This window comes from Carassius gibelio, chromosome A10 (assembly GCF_023724105.1).
Source record: "Carassius gibelio isolate Cgi1373 ecotype wild population from Czech Republic chromosome A10, carGib1.2-hapl.c, whole genome shotgun sequence".
Taxonomy (NCBI): domain Eukaryota; kingdom Metazoa; phylum Chordata; class Actinopteri; order Cypriniformes; family Cyprinidae; genus Carassius; species Carassius gibelio.
Genome location: NC_068380.1, coordinates 26213770 through 26226491, shown reverse-complemented (window position 1 = coordinate 26226491; position 12722 = coordinate 26213770). Strand labels below are relative to the sequence as shown.

Sequence of the window (12722 nt, the reverse complement as noted above, 5' to 3'; positions counted from 1 at the left end):
ACATCTTTGAATACGCTGCCGAAAGATCCTGACGTCAGGGAAAAATGGATGCAGTTTATTTGTATAAGAGAATCTTGAAAATATGTCGCCTTTTCTAGTAGGCCTACATGTAATAGAAGATTAAAAATGTTGCCTTATCAATGCTGCATCTTCAAATATGGCCTGTGCATGCATTTTTGTCCGCAGTACACCCTATCATTTCATTGAAATTAGGTAAATAATGTTGAACTGTTAGCATATTAAACTATAGAATAATTATGCAACAATAAACCGTTTTCAAGTGTCTCGGGTTACAATTTTTTTATTAATTCAAAATAGTTTCACTTTCCATGTGGACACGGGCTGATCCAGTCTTCGTTGTTGTGGTGATGGTTCATTTTCCTCTGATTCCTCATCTGATTCCGGCTCAAACATATAAGGTTTTATCATTGCAAGAGCCATCGCTTCGAATGCATCACTCGCTACTAAACAGTTACGCTCAATCCGCAAATGTTCCGTCAAATGTCGTTAGCCAATCATAACAGTGGGCGTTAACACTGAACTCTTAAAGGGGAAACAACCCAAAACAGACTGTTTGAATCAAAGGATGAGAAACAGGGTGGGAAAATGTCATAATTCACTACATTTTAAAAGTTTTTTTTTTTTTAACTATAGTAATACTATAATTGCACCTAGGGGACCATAATAATAAAATAAAAAAACCCATGTCATGACCCCTTTAAGTTAAAAATAGTCAATGAAAGGAATATGGTGACGGAGCTCAAACGCAGTACAGCCGTCAACAACAAATAAGTAGATCTCATCATAAGGAGCAAGTGAGTTTAAAAATAACTAAAATAATAAGTCGTACCTGCTTTACCTGGCCAACTGACTTTTCTGTAGTCTGCCTTCAGGATCTGGCAGCATAGCTGAATTAAACAACACACTTACGGTTCGTTACCATTGAACACAGCGTGGAGCACAGATGATCGATGTTGCAGTGACGTCAGATGGCGCTACGGAGCATGGAAGTGTCCACACCCTGGTGTGTGGCCATTGTGTTGTGTTGCACTGCACAAACATATTCATCATTATAGAGGTTTTTGCCCTAGACAGAAAAAAAATCCCAGATGATAGCAATCCCTAGCAAAATAGTCCCATTTGTCGACGTCAATGCCATTTCCTACGACTGCTGTGGATGCTTTTGTTGAAGCAGTCGTGCACGTTGCTGAGCAGGCGTAGTCAGGCCAAAACTGAAAGTAGAAGACCCTTCTTCAAGTCCTGAAATATGGGCAGAACAAGAAGAACCTCATTTATCAAATACATGTGGGTCTGGAATACTTGCCATAAATGCTTTCGTCAACTTGTTTCATCTGTGGTTCACATCGCTGTATTCATCAGGCAGGCAGGAGAGTTGTCTGTTGTCCATCATACGGCCACACCCTGCCGACAATGTTACACCTGTACCTGGAACATACAGGGGAACTACAAAAGGACATGACTGAATAAGTATGAAACTCACTCCCCGTTATGTGTCCCCCTAATAGCTTCAGTCAGGACCATAGAAATAATTGGGTTACGTTTTGAAGCGTTCTTTGCCACGAACATGTGGGATGTACATCTCATCTTTAGAATAACTGGAGCATTACACTCATTGGACTCTATGCTAGGAGGATGAGAGACCTCAAGAATACTGTTAAACACAAACAATACATTCTCTTATTGACAATATATCATTGAACTAAAAATACACGTCTGAACAGACACTACATAGAATAGGTACTGCCTCCTGGTTCAACTTCTGCAGCCCCTGGATCACTGGCTTAACGTCACAGTTAACGCTTCATTTACACATGTGGCTGATGCTGTGCCTCTCTCAACCCCAAACACCATCTTTCATCAGTTTTTTGCACTCTTCTCTTTAATTTCGGCAGTCTATAGAACTAGAAATGGTTCAATGGCACTGTTTACGTTCAGTGCCTCCAAAATGGCCGATGATGTGTGGTGAAAACCCTCTATAAACAAACATGGCCGCACTCATTTACTTTGAGCGAGTCATTGGCGGCCAACATTTCTAATAGCGGCTGGTGGATTTTGGCTCACTTCTCTGCGAAAAATAAAGAAAACATCTGGAATATACAGCGGGGAGAGTGTTCATCTCTACGGTTCGAACGAGTTCAGTGCTTAATGAACTCCGATGTAAAGGCTTTACGCATTATTTGTGAAAGTTTGTATCATCATTTGACTCTTATTCTTGTTTTCATGTGGCACACCAAGGCCAGATTATTTTGTTTACATTCGTTTCTGATGACAATTTCTAGTTCGTTAAAGTTTATTTTTAAAGTATACATTTATTTTTGTTTAGCTTAAAGTTGCTCAAAGCGTTTTTTAAAACATTTATTGTCACATGCAGCAAACATCTCCTCACTGTCCACTAGCTAACTTACCTGTCCCCGGAACACGCTGTTAAAAGACGCAGTCATAACAAATTGTTCCAGCCAATAACCACAAGAAGGATTTGGGGGTGTGGTTAGTGTGCGGATGAGGAGGAGGGAAGGTCTAGCTAGCCTCTGGATTTTTTTTATTTTTTTACAACAAACGTAAAGAAGAAGTGACGTCAATTAGAGTACCTTTAAGAGTGTTTTGGTGCTGCTCTTTACATGTGAGTGATCAGTGTGTTTTGGTTGATAATTCCTCATATTAAGCTCAGAGGAGTCAATGTGGACTTTCCCTTCACTCCATACTCGTGCCAGGAGGAGTACATGAGAAAAGTAATCGAGTGCCTGCAGAATGTAAGAATCTCAGTCAATCAATCAATCAATCACTTTTATTTATATAGCGCTTTAAACAAAATACATTGCGTCAAAGCACTGAACAACATTCATTTGGAAAACAGTGTCTCAATAATGCAAAATGATAGTTAAAGGCAGTTCATCATTGAATTCAGTTATGTCATCTCTGTTCAGTATAAATAGTGTCTGTGCATTTATTTGCAATCAAGTCAATGATATCGCTGTAGATGAAGTGACCCCAACTAAGCAAGCCAGAGGCGACAGTGGCAAGGAACCGAAACTCCATCGGTGACAGAATGGAGAAAAAAACCTTGGGAGAAACCAGGCTCATTTGGGTGGGCCAGTTCTCCTCTGACCAGACAAAACCAGTAGTTCAATTCCAGGCTGCAGCAAAGTCAGATTGTGCAGAAGAATCCTCTGTTTCCTGTGGTCTTGTCCTGGTGCTCCTCTGAGACAAGGTCTTTACAGGGGATCTGTATCTGGGGCTCTAGTTGTCCTGGTCTCCGCTGTCTTTCAGGCATGTAGAGGTCCTTTCTAGGTGCTGATCCACCATCTGGTCTGGATACATACTGGATCCGGGTGACTGCAGTGACCCTCTGATCTGGATACAGACTGGATCTGGTGGCCACGGTGACCTCCGAACAAGAGAGAAACAGACAAATATTAGCGTAGATGCCATTCTTCTAATGATGTAGCAAGTACATAGGGTGTTATGTGAAGTGTTTCCGGTTCCGGTTTACCTAATTAATGCAGCCTAAAAATCCAACGGATTTGGATATTAAAAGCATATTATTATGTTATGTGTATGCCAGGTTAAAGAGATGGGTCTTCAATCTAGATTTAAACTGCAAGAGTGTGTCTGCCTCCCGAACAATGTTAGGTAGGTTATTCGCCAAATTTAGGCGCCAAATAGGAAAAGGATCTGCCGCCCGCAGTTGATTTTGATATTCTAGGTATTATCAAATTGCCTGAGTTTTGAGAACGTAGCGGACGTAGAGGAGTATAATGTAAAAGGAGCTCATTCAAATACTGAGGTGCTAAACCATTCAGGGCTTTATAAGTAATAAGCAATATTTTAAAATCTATACGATGTTTGATAGGGAGCCAGTGCAGCGATGACAGGACCGGGCTAATATGGTCATACTTCCTGGTTCTAGTAAGAACTCTTGCTGCTGCATTTTGGACTAGCTGTAGTTTGTTTACTAAGCGTGCAGAACAATCACCCAATAAGGCATTACAATAATCTAACCTTAAAGTCATAAATGCATGGATTAACATTTCCGCATTTGACATTGAGAGCATAGGCCGTAATTTAGATATATTTTTGAGATGGAAAAATGCAGCTTTACAAATGCTAGAAACGTGGCTTTCTAAGGAAAGATTGCGATCAAATAGCACACCTAGGTTCCTAACTGATGACGAAGAATTGACAGAGCAACCATCAAGTCTTAGACAGTGTTCTAGGTTATTACAAGCAGACTTTTTAGGTCCTATAATTAACACCTCTTTTTTCTGAATTTAGCAGTAAGAAATTACTCGTCATCCAATTTTTTATATCGACTATGCATTCCATTAGTTTTTCAAATTGGTGTGTTTCACCGGGCCGCGAAGAAATCTAGAGCTGAGTATCATCAGCATAACAGTGAAAGCTAACACCATGTTTCCAGATGATATCTCCCAAGGGTAACATATAAAGCGTGAAGAGTAGCGGCCCTAGCACTGAGCCTTGAGGTACTCCATACTGCACTTGTGATCGATATGATACTTGATATCTTCATTCACTGCTACGAACTGATGGCGGTCATATAAGTACGATTTAAACCATGCTAATGCACTTCCACTGATGCCAACAAAGTGTCAATTCTATGCAAAAGAATGCTGTGGTCAATTGTGTCAAACGCAGCACTAAGATCCAATAAAACTAATAGAGAGATACACCCACAATCAGATGATAAGAGCAAATCATTTGTAACTCTAAGGAGAGCAGTCTCAGTACTATGATACGGTCTAAATCCTGACTGGAAATCCTCACAGATACCATTTTTCTCTAAGAAGGAATATAATTGTGAGGATACCACCTTTTCTAGTATCTTGGACAGAAAAGGGAGATTCGAGATTGGTCTATAATTAACTAGTTCTTTGGGGTCAAGTTGTGGTTTTTCGATGAGCGACTTAATAACAGCCAGTTTGAAGGTTTTGGGGACATATCCTAATGACAATGAGGAATTAATGATAGTCAGAAGAGGATCTATGACTTCTGGAAGCACCTCTTTAGGAGCTTAATGGTATAGGGTCTAACATACATGTTGTTGGTTTAGATGATTTAACAAGTTTATACAATTCTTCCTCTCCTATAGTAGAGAATGAGTGGAACTGTTCCTCAGGGGGTCTATAGTGCACTGTCTGATGTGATACTGTAGCTGACGGCTGAATGGTTGCAATTTTATCTCTAATAGTATCGATTTTAGATGTAAAGTAGTTCATAAAGTCATTACTGCTGTGGTGTTGGGAAATGTCAACACTTGTTGAGGCTTTATTTTTCATTACTTTAGCCACTGTATTGAATAAATACCTGGGGTTATGTTTGTTTTCTTCTAAAAGAGAAGAAAAGTAATCAGATCTAGCAGTTTTTAATGCTTTTCTGTAGGATATGTTACTTTCCCGCCAAGCAATACGAAATACCTCTAGTTATGTTTTCCTCCAGCTGCGCTCCATTTTTTGGGCTGCTCTCTTTAGGGTGCGAGTATGCTCATTATACCATGGTGTCAAACTGTTTTCCTTAACCTTCCTTAAGCTTAAAGGAGCAACTGTATTTAAAGTGCTAGAAAAGAGAGAGTCCATAGTTTCTGTTACATCATCAAGTTGTTCTGAGGTTTTGGATATGCTAAGGAATTTGGATACATCAGGAAGATAACTTAAAAAGCAATTTTTTGTGGTAGAAGTGATGGTTCTTTGATACTTGTAACAAGAAGTAGAATTTACAATTTTGGCTATATGAAGTTTGCACAGAACTAAATGATCTGAGATATCATCACTTGGCTGAATAATTTCAACACTATCAACATCAATTTCATGTGACAGTATTAAATCTAGAGTATGATTTCGACAATGAGTAGGTCCTGAAACATGTTGTCTAACACTAATAGAGTTCAGAATGTCTATAAATGCTGATCCCAATGCATCTTTTTCATTATCGACATGGATATTAAAATCACCAACTATGAAAACTTTATCTGCAGCCAGAACTAACTCGGATGTAAAATCACCAAACTCTTTAATAAAGTCTGTATGGTGCCCTGGTGGCCTGTATATGGTAGCCAGTACAAACATAACAGGGGATTTATCATTAACATTTGTTTGTCACCACAGTGTGCAACCCTGCATGCACTGCAATGCAAGCAACATTTATTGATAGTCTTAGAAATACTCAACGCCTGTTAAATGTTCTGCCTTAAATTAATACATTATTTGGTAACTGTAAATGTGTATATGTACATTTCTGAAATGCATAACTGATAACTGAATTGTATGCATTTTCTGCAAAGCTCCTTTGAAACGATATGCATTGTGAAAAGCACTATACAAATACATTTTAATTTAATTTAATTAATTGAAAATAAATACCCTCAAAAACTTTAAAAGATTCACCCTCAAAATTAAAACAAAACCCCTACTTTTACTACTAAGGTTATAGCCAAAAAAGACAAAAGTCTGCCACTTTTTGTTGTTTCCAAAAAGTTAAATCACTTTTTCCATCAGAGATAAAATGTAATGGCAGAATGACATTCTATTGAAGGTAGAATTACATTTTGTTTTACTTGCCCTTTGCTTGTGTATAATATGAAGGCTGTAGTGCTTTAATCTAATGCAATAAATATTTGAAAGTCTTCCTGTAAGGTCACACATGTTCTATTATTTTTCTATTAATAAGAATGACATGCACTTGTACTCTACCAGAAAGTCAATGGTGTTCTTGAAAGTCCCACTGGCACTGGTAAAACGCTCTGTCTGCTGTGTTAGCGCTGGGCTGGAGAGAGAACTTAAAAGACAAAATCTCTGACTGCAAGATAGCCGAGAGAATGGACGGTGTGGAGCTGTTCCCTGACAAACCAATGTCATCGAGGGGAACAGCAGTCACCAACAAAGACACTCCAAGTACTGTCCTTCATTTATTGATTCAAAATTGATACGATTTATTTTCATTAACATTTCTAAACATTGCTTGTGTTTTCAAAAGTTACATTGTTGTCGAAATTATAAACCAAATCATAGTGACAGTTGACATTACGGACAACCATATGAATTATATTTTAAGAACCAAGTTTCAATATCATGAGTTTTGTCTTGTCTTTGATTTTTTACTTTAGCTTATGACACGGACATCCCTAAGATCATATATGCTTCCAGGACCCATTCCCAGCTAGCACAGGTCATAAATGAGCTCAAGAACACATCCTACAGGTCAGCTATCTGAGTTAACATCACATATTTAAAGGGATAGTTCACAGAAAGATGAAAATTCTGTAAGTATTTACTCACCCTCAAGTTGTTCCAAACCTGTTCAAGTTTCTTTCCTCTGCTGAGCACAAATGAAGATATTTGGAAGAATGTTGGTAACCAAACAGTTGACAACATCTATCGACTTCCATAGTAGAGGAAAGTCAATGGGTGCTGTCAACTGTCTGGTTATCATAAAAGTTATAACTGATTTCTATAAATAATTATTATGTTCTCTGCATTCATAAATTATTATGTTTGTAAGTGTCCTTTTTGTGTGTGTGTGTGTGTAAAAACAGTTGACCACAAACAAAGAAATTCTTCTAATATGCTGATTTGCCAGGACACTCTTGAAAAAGAGATTTTCAATCTCAATTAAAAGAGTATCTTCCTGGTTAAATAAAGGTTTAAAAAAAAGTTTGGTGCTCAGGAAACATTTCGTTTTAATATCATAATGTTAATATTTGTCTAAATTGTGATCTTTTTTTTTTTTTCTCCAGGATTATTTAATCAATAGAAAAAAGAACAGCATATTCATTTGAAATGAAAAAATAAATTATAAAAATGTCTTGACTGTCATTTTTGAGCATTCATCCTTGCTGATTAAAAGTATTAATTTCTTTAAAAATATTATTAACAGATGGTACTGTTCTTTATTATAGGCCAAATATTTGTGTTTTGGGATCTAGAGAACAGCTGTGCATAGACCAGGAAGTGATGCGTCAAGAGAGTAACCACTTTAAGGTATGCTGATCAGTACCTCACTGTGAGTATGTGTGACGACAGACAGTTAAAATACCAGAGGCTGTATCTCAACACCAAATTAATGAAGGCATTTTGCCTTAGTTCAAGGTCCACATGTACAGGGCAAATGAGACTATGAGACTAACATTGGTGGCCTGTCAATAGAGATTTGTGATTGTATTAGAGACAATTTTTTCAATTATAATGGTTTTAGTTTGTTAATGTACGACTACGAGAAATAGCTGACTATGTTTTTGGGTTTGGGTCTTTATTTAGAGAAAAGCACTTACAAAGAAATCATGAATACTATCATGGATGTGGAGGATCTTGTGAAAACATGAAAAAGGAAAGGTGAGACAATATCCTTGCCTTGACTGAAGCACTGAAAGAAATAGTGGTGTCCTTCAAACTGCTGATGCTGCATCTGAATTAATTCCAATGGGAGTGTTTGTAAATAGTGACATTGCTCAGACTGTTTGTTCCCACAGAGTTTGTCCATACTACCTGTCACGGTCACTCAAACAACACGCTGATGTCATCTTCATGCCTTACAACTACCTGCTTGACCCAAATATTAATATATTTTTAATATATTTCAAAATATAAGTCCTGTGATCAAAGCTTGGTGTGTTGATGGCGTGGTGATGCCGCAGTGGATAAGACACATGCCTTTGGTGTGAGAGACCTGGCTTCGAATCCACTCTGACACACCAATGTGTCCCTGAGCAAGACACTTAACCTCTATTTGCTCCAGAGGCGTGTGACCTCTGACATATATAGCAATTGTAAGTCGCTTTGGATAAAAGCATCAGCTAAATGAATAATGTAATGTAAAAAACTGAATTTTCAGCATCATTACTCTAGTCTTCAGTGTCACATGATCCTTCGGAATCATTCTAATATGATGATCAAGAAACCTTTATGATTATTGTCAGTGTTGAAAACAGTTGTGCTGCTTAATATTTTTGTGTAAAGCGTGATACAAGCAACAAGCGCAACGTTGGGGGTTCGTATCCCAGGGAACACATGTTAGGAAAAAATTGTTAGCCTAAATGCAATGTAAGTCGCTTTTGGATAATTTATTTATTTACTGACATTTTAATGACATTGTATATTTAGTTTATATTTTAATTATTATTAGTTTTGATTTGCTATGTATAGTTCTAGGATAAAGTTTTTTATTTTAAGTGTTCCTGTAGCTCAAGTGGTAGAGCATTGCGTTAACAAGCGCAATGTTGGGGGTTCGTATCCCAGGGAACACATGTTAGGAAAAAATTGTTAGCCTGAATGCAATGTAAGTCGCTTTTGGATAAAAGCTTCTGCTAAATGGATTCATTTCATTTAGTTTATTTTATTTTAATTTAATTTAATTTAAATAAAAACACAACATTGAGCTGAAAGGAGCTGTGGTTATTTTTGACGAGGCTCATAATATTGTAAGTGTTTCGATTGTTGTTTGAGACATCATAGCTGTTCTATATTTTTGTTTGTTTTATATTCTATCTACTGTTTGTGTACATTTTTAGGAGAAGATGTGTGAAGAGTCCACCTCTTTTGACCTTTCCCCTCACGACCTGATTTCTGCCATATATTTTAAACATTATATATACAAGTGGTTTATATATTTGTGTGTATGGGTGTGTATATATTAGGGCTGTCACTTTTAGTTCGAAAATCGATTGCACAATCGATCGGACCAACCAAAAAAAGTTTCGAAAATGAAAATAGGGAATCGATTTTAACCAAATATGTACACTATTAATTTTAAAATAATTAAACAATTAAAAAATCTAAATGTAACAAAACTCAGAAACAAGCAGAAAAAGAAAATAAAGAATTTCCGAAAGTGCAGTATGCGTTGCGAAAGCTAGACAGAAAATACCAGCAATTTTACGCACTTATAAGACCAAGTGACGTTGAAAGTGACCTCTTATGCTGCCTTCACACCAAACGCGAATAGAGCGTCTGGCGTGAATGATTTCAATGTTAAGTCAATGTTAAGTAAAGTAGCGTTTACGTGCGTCTGGAGGTCTCGCGGCGCGGTAGACGCGAATTCGCCTCATTCGAGCATCTAGTTACAGATTCTGAGTTATGAAAAAGACCATTGCAAGCTGACAGCGACCGGCTTCTGTGGTGGAGAATTGGCAGTAATACCCCCACCTTGCGCAGCTGTACCTGAGTTGTACCTGAGTGGCTTGCTTAGTTGGGGTCACTTCATCTACAGCGATATCATTGACTTGATTGCAAATAAATGCACAGACACTATTTAAACTGAACAGAGATGACATAACTGAATTCAATGATGAACTGCCTTTAACTATCATTTTGCATTATTGAGACACTGTTTTCCAAATGAATGTTGTTCAGTGCTTTGACGCAATGTATTTTGTTTAAAGCACTATATAAATAAAGGTGATTGATTGATTGATTGATTGAGTGTCCCTGGGACATCAGTGCGGTTGGAGCGCGTCTTCTCAACAGCTGGACATATAGTGAATAAAAAACGCTCTGCTTCGCCTAGCCTAAGTGTCGGTTACGCTCAATAAAAAAAAGCACATGGCCTGTTCTCAAGTCCATTTAAAGTTTCATTTTTTTGAACAGTTGTTTGAAATGGATTGAATCATTATTTAAAATAATCTTAATTTTAATTGCCTAAATCATAAATGCAGCCGGGTTGAAGCCTTCAGTGATGTTTTTCTTTTGTTATGGCAGCTGTCCACTCTGCAAATATATTTGTTAGGGAATGTTGCACTCCTTTTGGTATTTGTTATTCTGCACGAAACTTCATGCCAATAAATAAGGATATATATTTATTGGATATATATATATATATATCCAATAAATAACTCCATTATTTTTATCCTTTGTTATTTCACAAGATTAAAACTGGACATCACCACAATTGCAAAAATAAAACGTAGGTTACTCTTCAAAAATGGAAATGTATATATTTTATTACCAAATTGAATTTATGAAGTTATTTGGAATACTTTTTTTCAGTAATGAAAATCATTTTTGCTGAGAACTTAATAATCTTACAGAAATTTTAATGGATCTGGGATCTTCCATTAATAGTTTTGAGATGCCAGCAAATAATCAAGGAATCACCAAGCCCGGCAGGTGAGTGGAGCCTCACTGAACCGGCGATCTGATTCAGTTTAGTGCTGGGATAGGTATTAGTGACCTTGATATATTGACTACAAAATCACCAATTTTAGATGCACAACAGCTAAACTGAACTGGTCATTTTCTTTCTCTTCCTCTTTTGAAGCTTCATATTTGAGCTTTTTCAAACGGCTAATGTAAACTTTGAGAATAAAACATCTATAGTGGAAGCCATGGAGCAGATTACAGGATATATAGCAGGGAGTGAGTATTTCTCAACTGATCCTCCAATATAATCTCACTTTCTGTTTATCGGTTCAACATTGACCCATATATGTGTATTTTATTTTATTTTTTGCAGGGCCTGGTGTCTTTCTGAACACCAGCGGACTACAGAAAGTAGCAGATATTATCCAGGTAAGAAGTGTAGACCGTGTTAAAAAGATAAGTGGACAATTTTCTGTATGTTTAATGTTTTTGTCCTGAATAAGTTGGTGTTTGGGGCTAAACCTACAGAGGACAGCAAGACATCACAGATGGGAAACGGCATGAAGGAATTTAAGGTTTGCTCTGACTGATTTTCACATTCATGGAGTTTTCTTTGTTAAATATTTGCAGACATCAGGTTTTAGTTGGAGTGAGTGATAATGTGATGTTGCAAATTTTATAATAAAAAGGAAATCAATTAAAAGGGTACATTTTAAGATGTAAAGACATTTATAATGCAGACCTGCCAACATGTACGCATTTTTCGTACTCTGCATGCATTTTGACCCATAAGTACGCTTGTACGATTCGCTGCTCTCTAGGTATGCGTCTCACATTTTTTGTTGCGTTTTGTTGCGTCTCGCATTTCGCCGATTTCAGTTTCTATGCTTGGGAGTATGACACTGATTCTGCTGTTGATCCACAGCATGTAAGTGGAGTGAAAAGCTGTCGGCCAATCAGAGCGGTGCATGTTAACCTGCCGCCCACCTGCCCCTCCTATCCACAAGCTTAGTTCGTTGGCAGTTAGAAAAGTGGTGGAATGGCTTGAAATCTAGAAGGTTTAAGATAGGCCAGGTGCTGATTAACGTAAATTAAAGGTAACAGTTAGGCTATGTTTAGCCTAATTGAATTTATGAATATTAAAAGTGACCTTGACATCATAACAAGCAGTCCAGCTGTGACTAGCTCAGTTCAGTTCACGCGTTCTTGTAGGCTAACATGTAAGGGTGGTGCTGCCCATAACGCTCGTAAAAGCTGTCACAAAGAACCGGCAAAAGTAATGATTATGAATATTTAATGAATATAATTAATAATAAACAAGTGTTTTCTGTATCAGTGTCGTGTCGACTGCAAAGATAAAGTTGACGATTCTGTCTCGCGATCTTTGCAGTAATGAACGCGCTAGAGAAATGCACATTCCATACGGATTAATGTTACATAAGCAGAGAGCAGTCTGTTTTCTTTCATTTTGAATTGTTCTGTTCAACCCTCTTAAGTCGGTTAACGCGTATACCCGTTATGAGTCATTTTCTCCTGATAACCCCGAAAAGAACTTAAATTACACTTTCAGATTTGATCGTACAGATAAGAGCAAAATCGAATCTGTAAAGGGTCTAC

The 12722-nt window shown here is 37.4% G+C and overlaps 1 pseudogene; it reads left to right on the top strand.

Moving 5' to 3' along the window:
- The first annotated feature begins 2520 nt into the window (after nucleotides 1-2520).
- Nucleotides 2521-12722, top strand: part of LOC128021647 (regulator of telomere elongation helicase 1-like) — a 43917-nt pseudogene continuing 33715 nt past the window's right edge.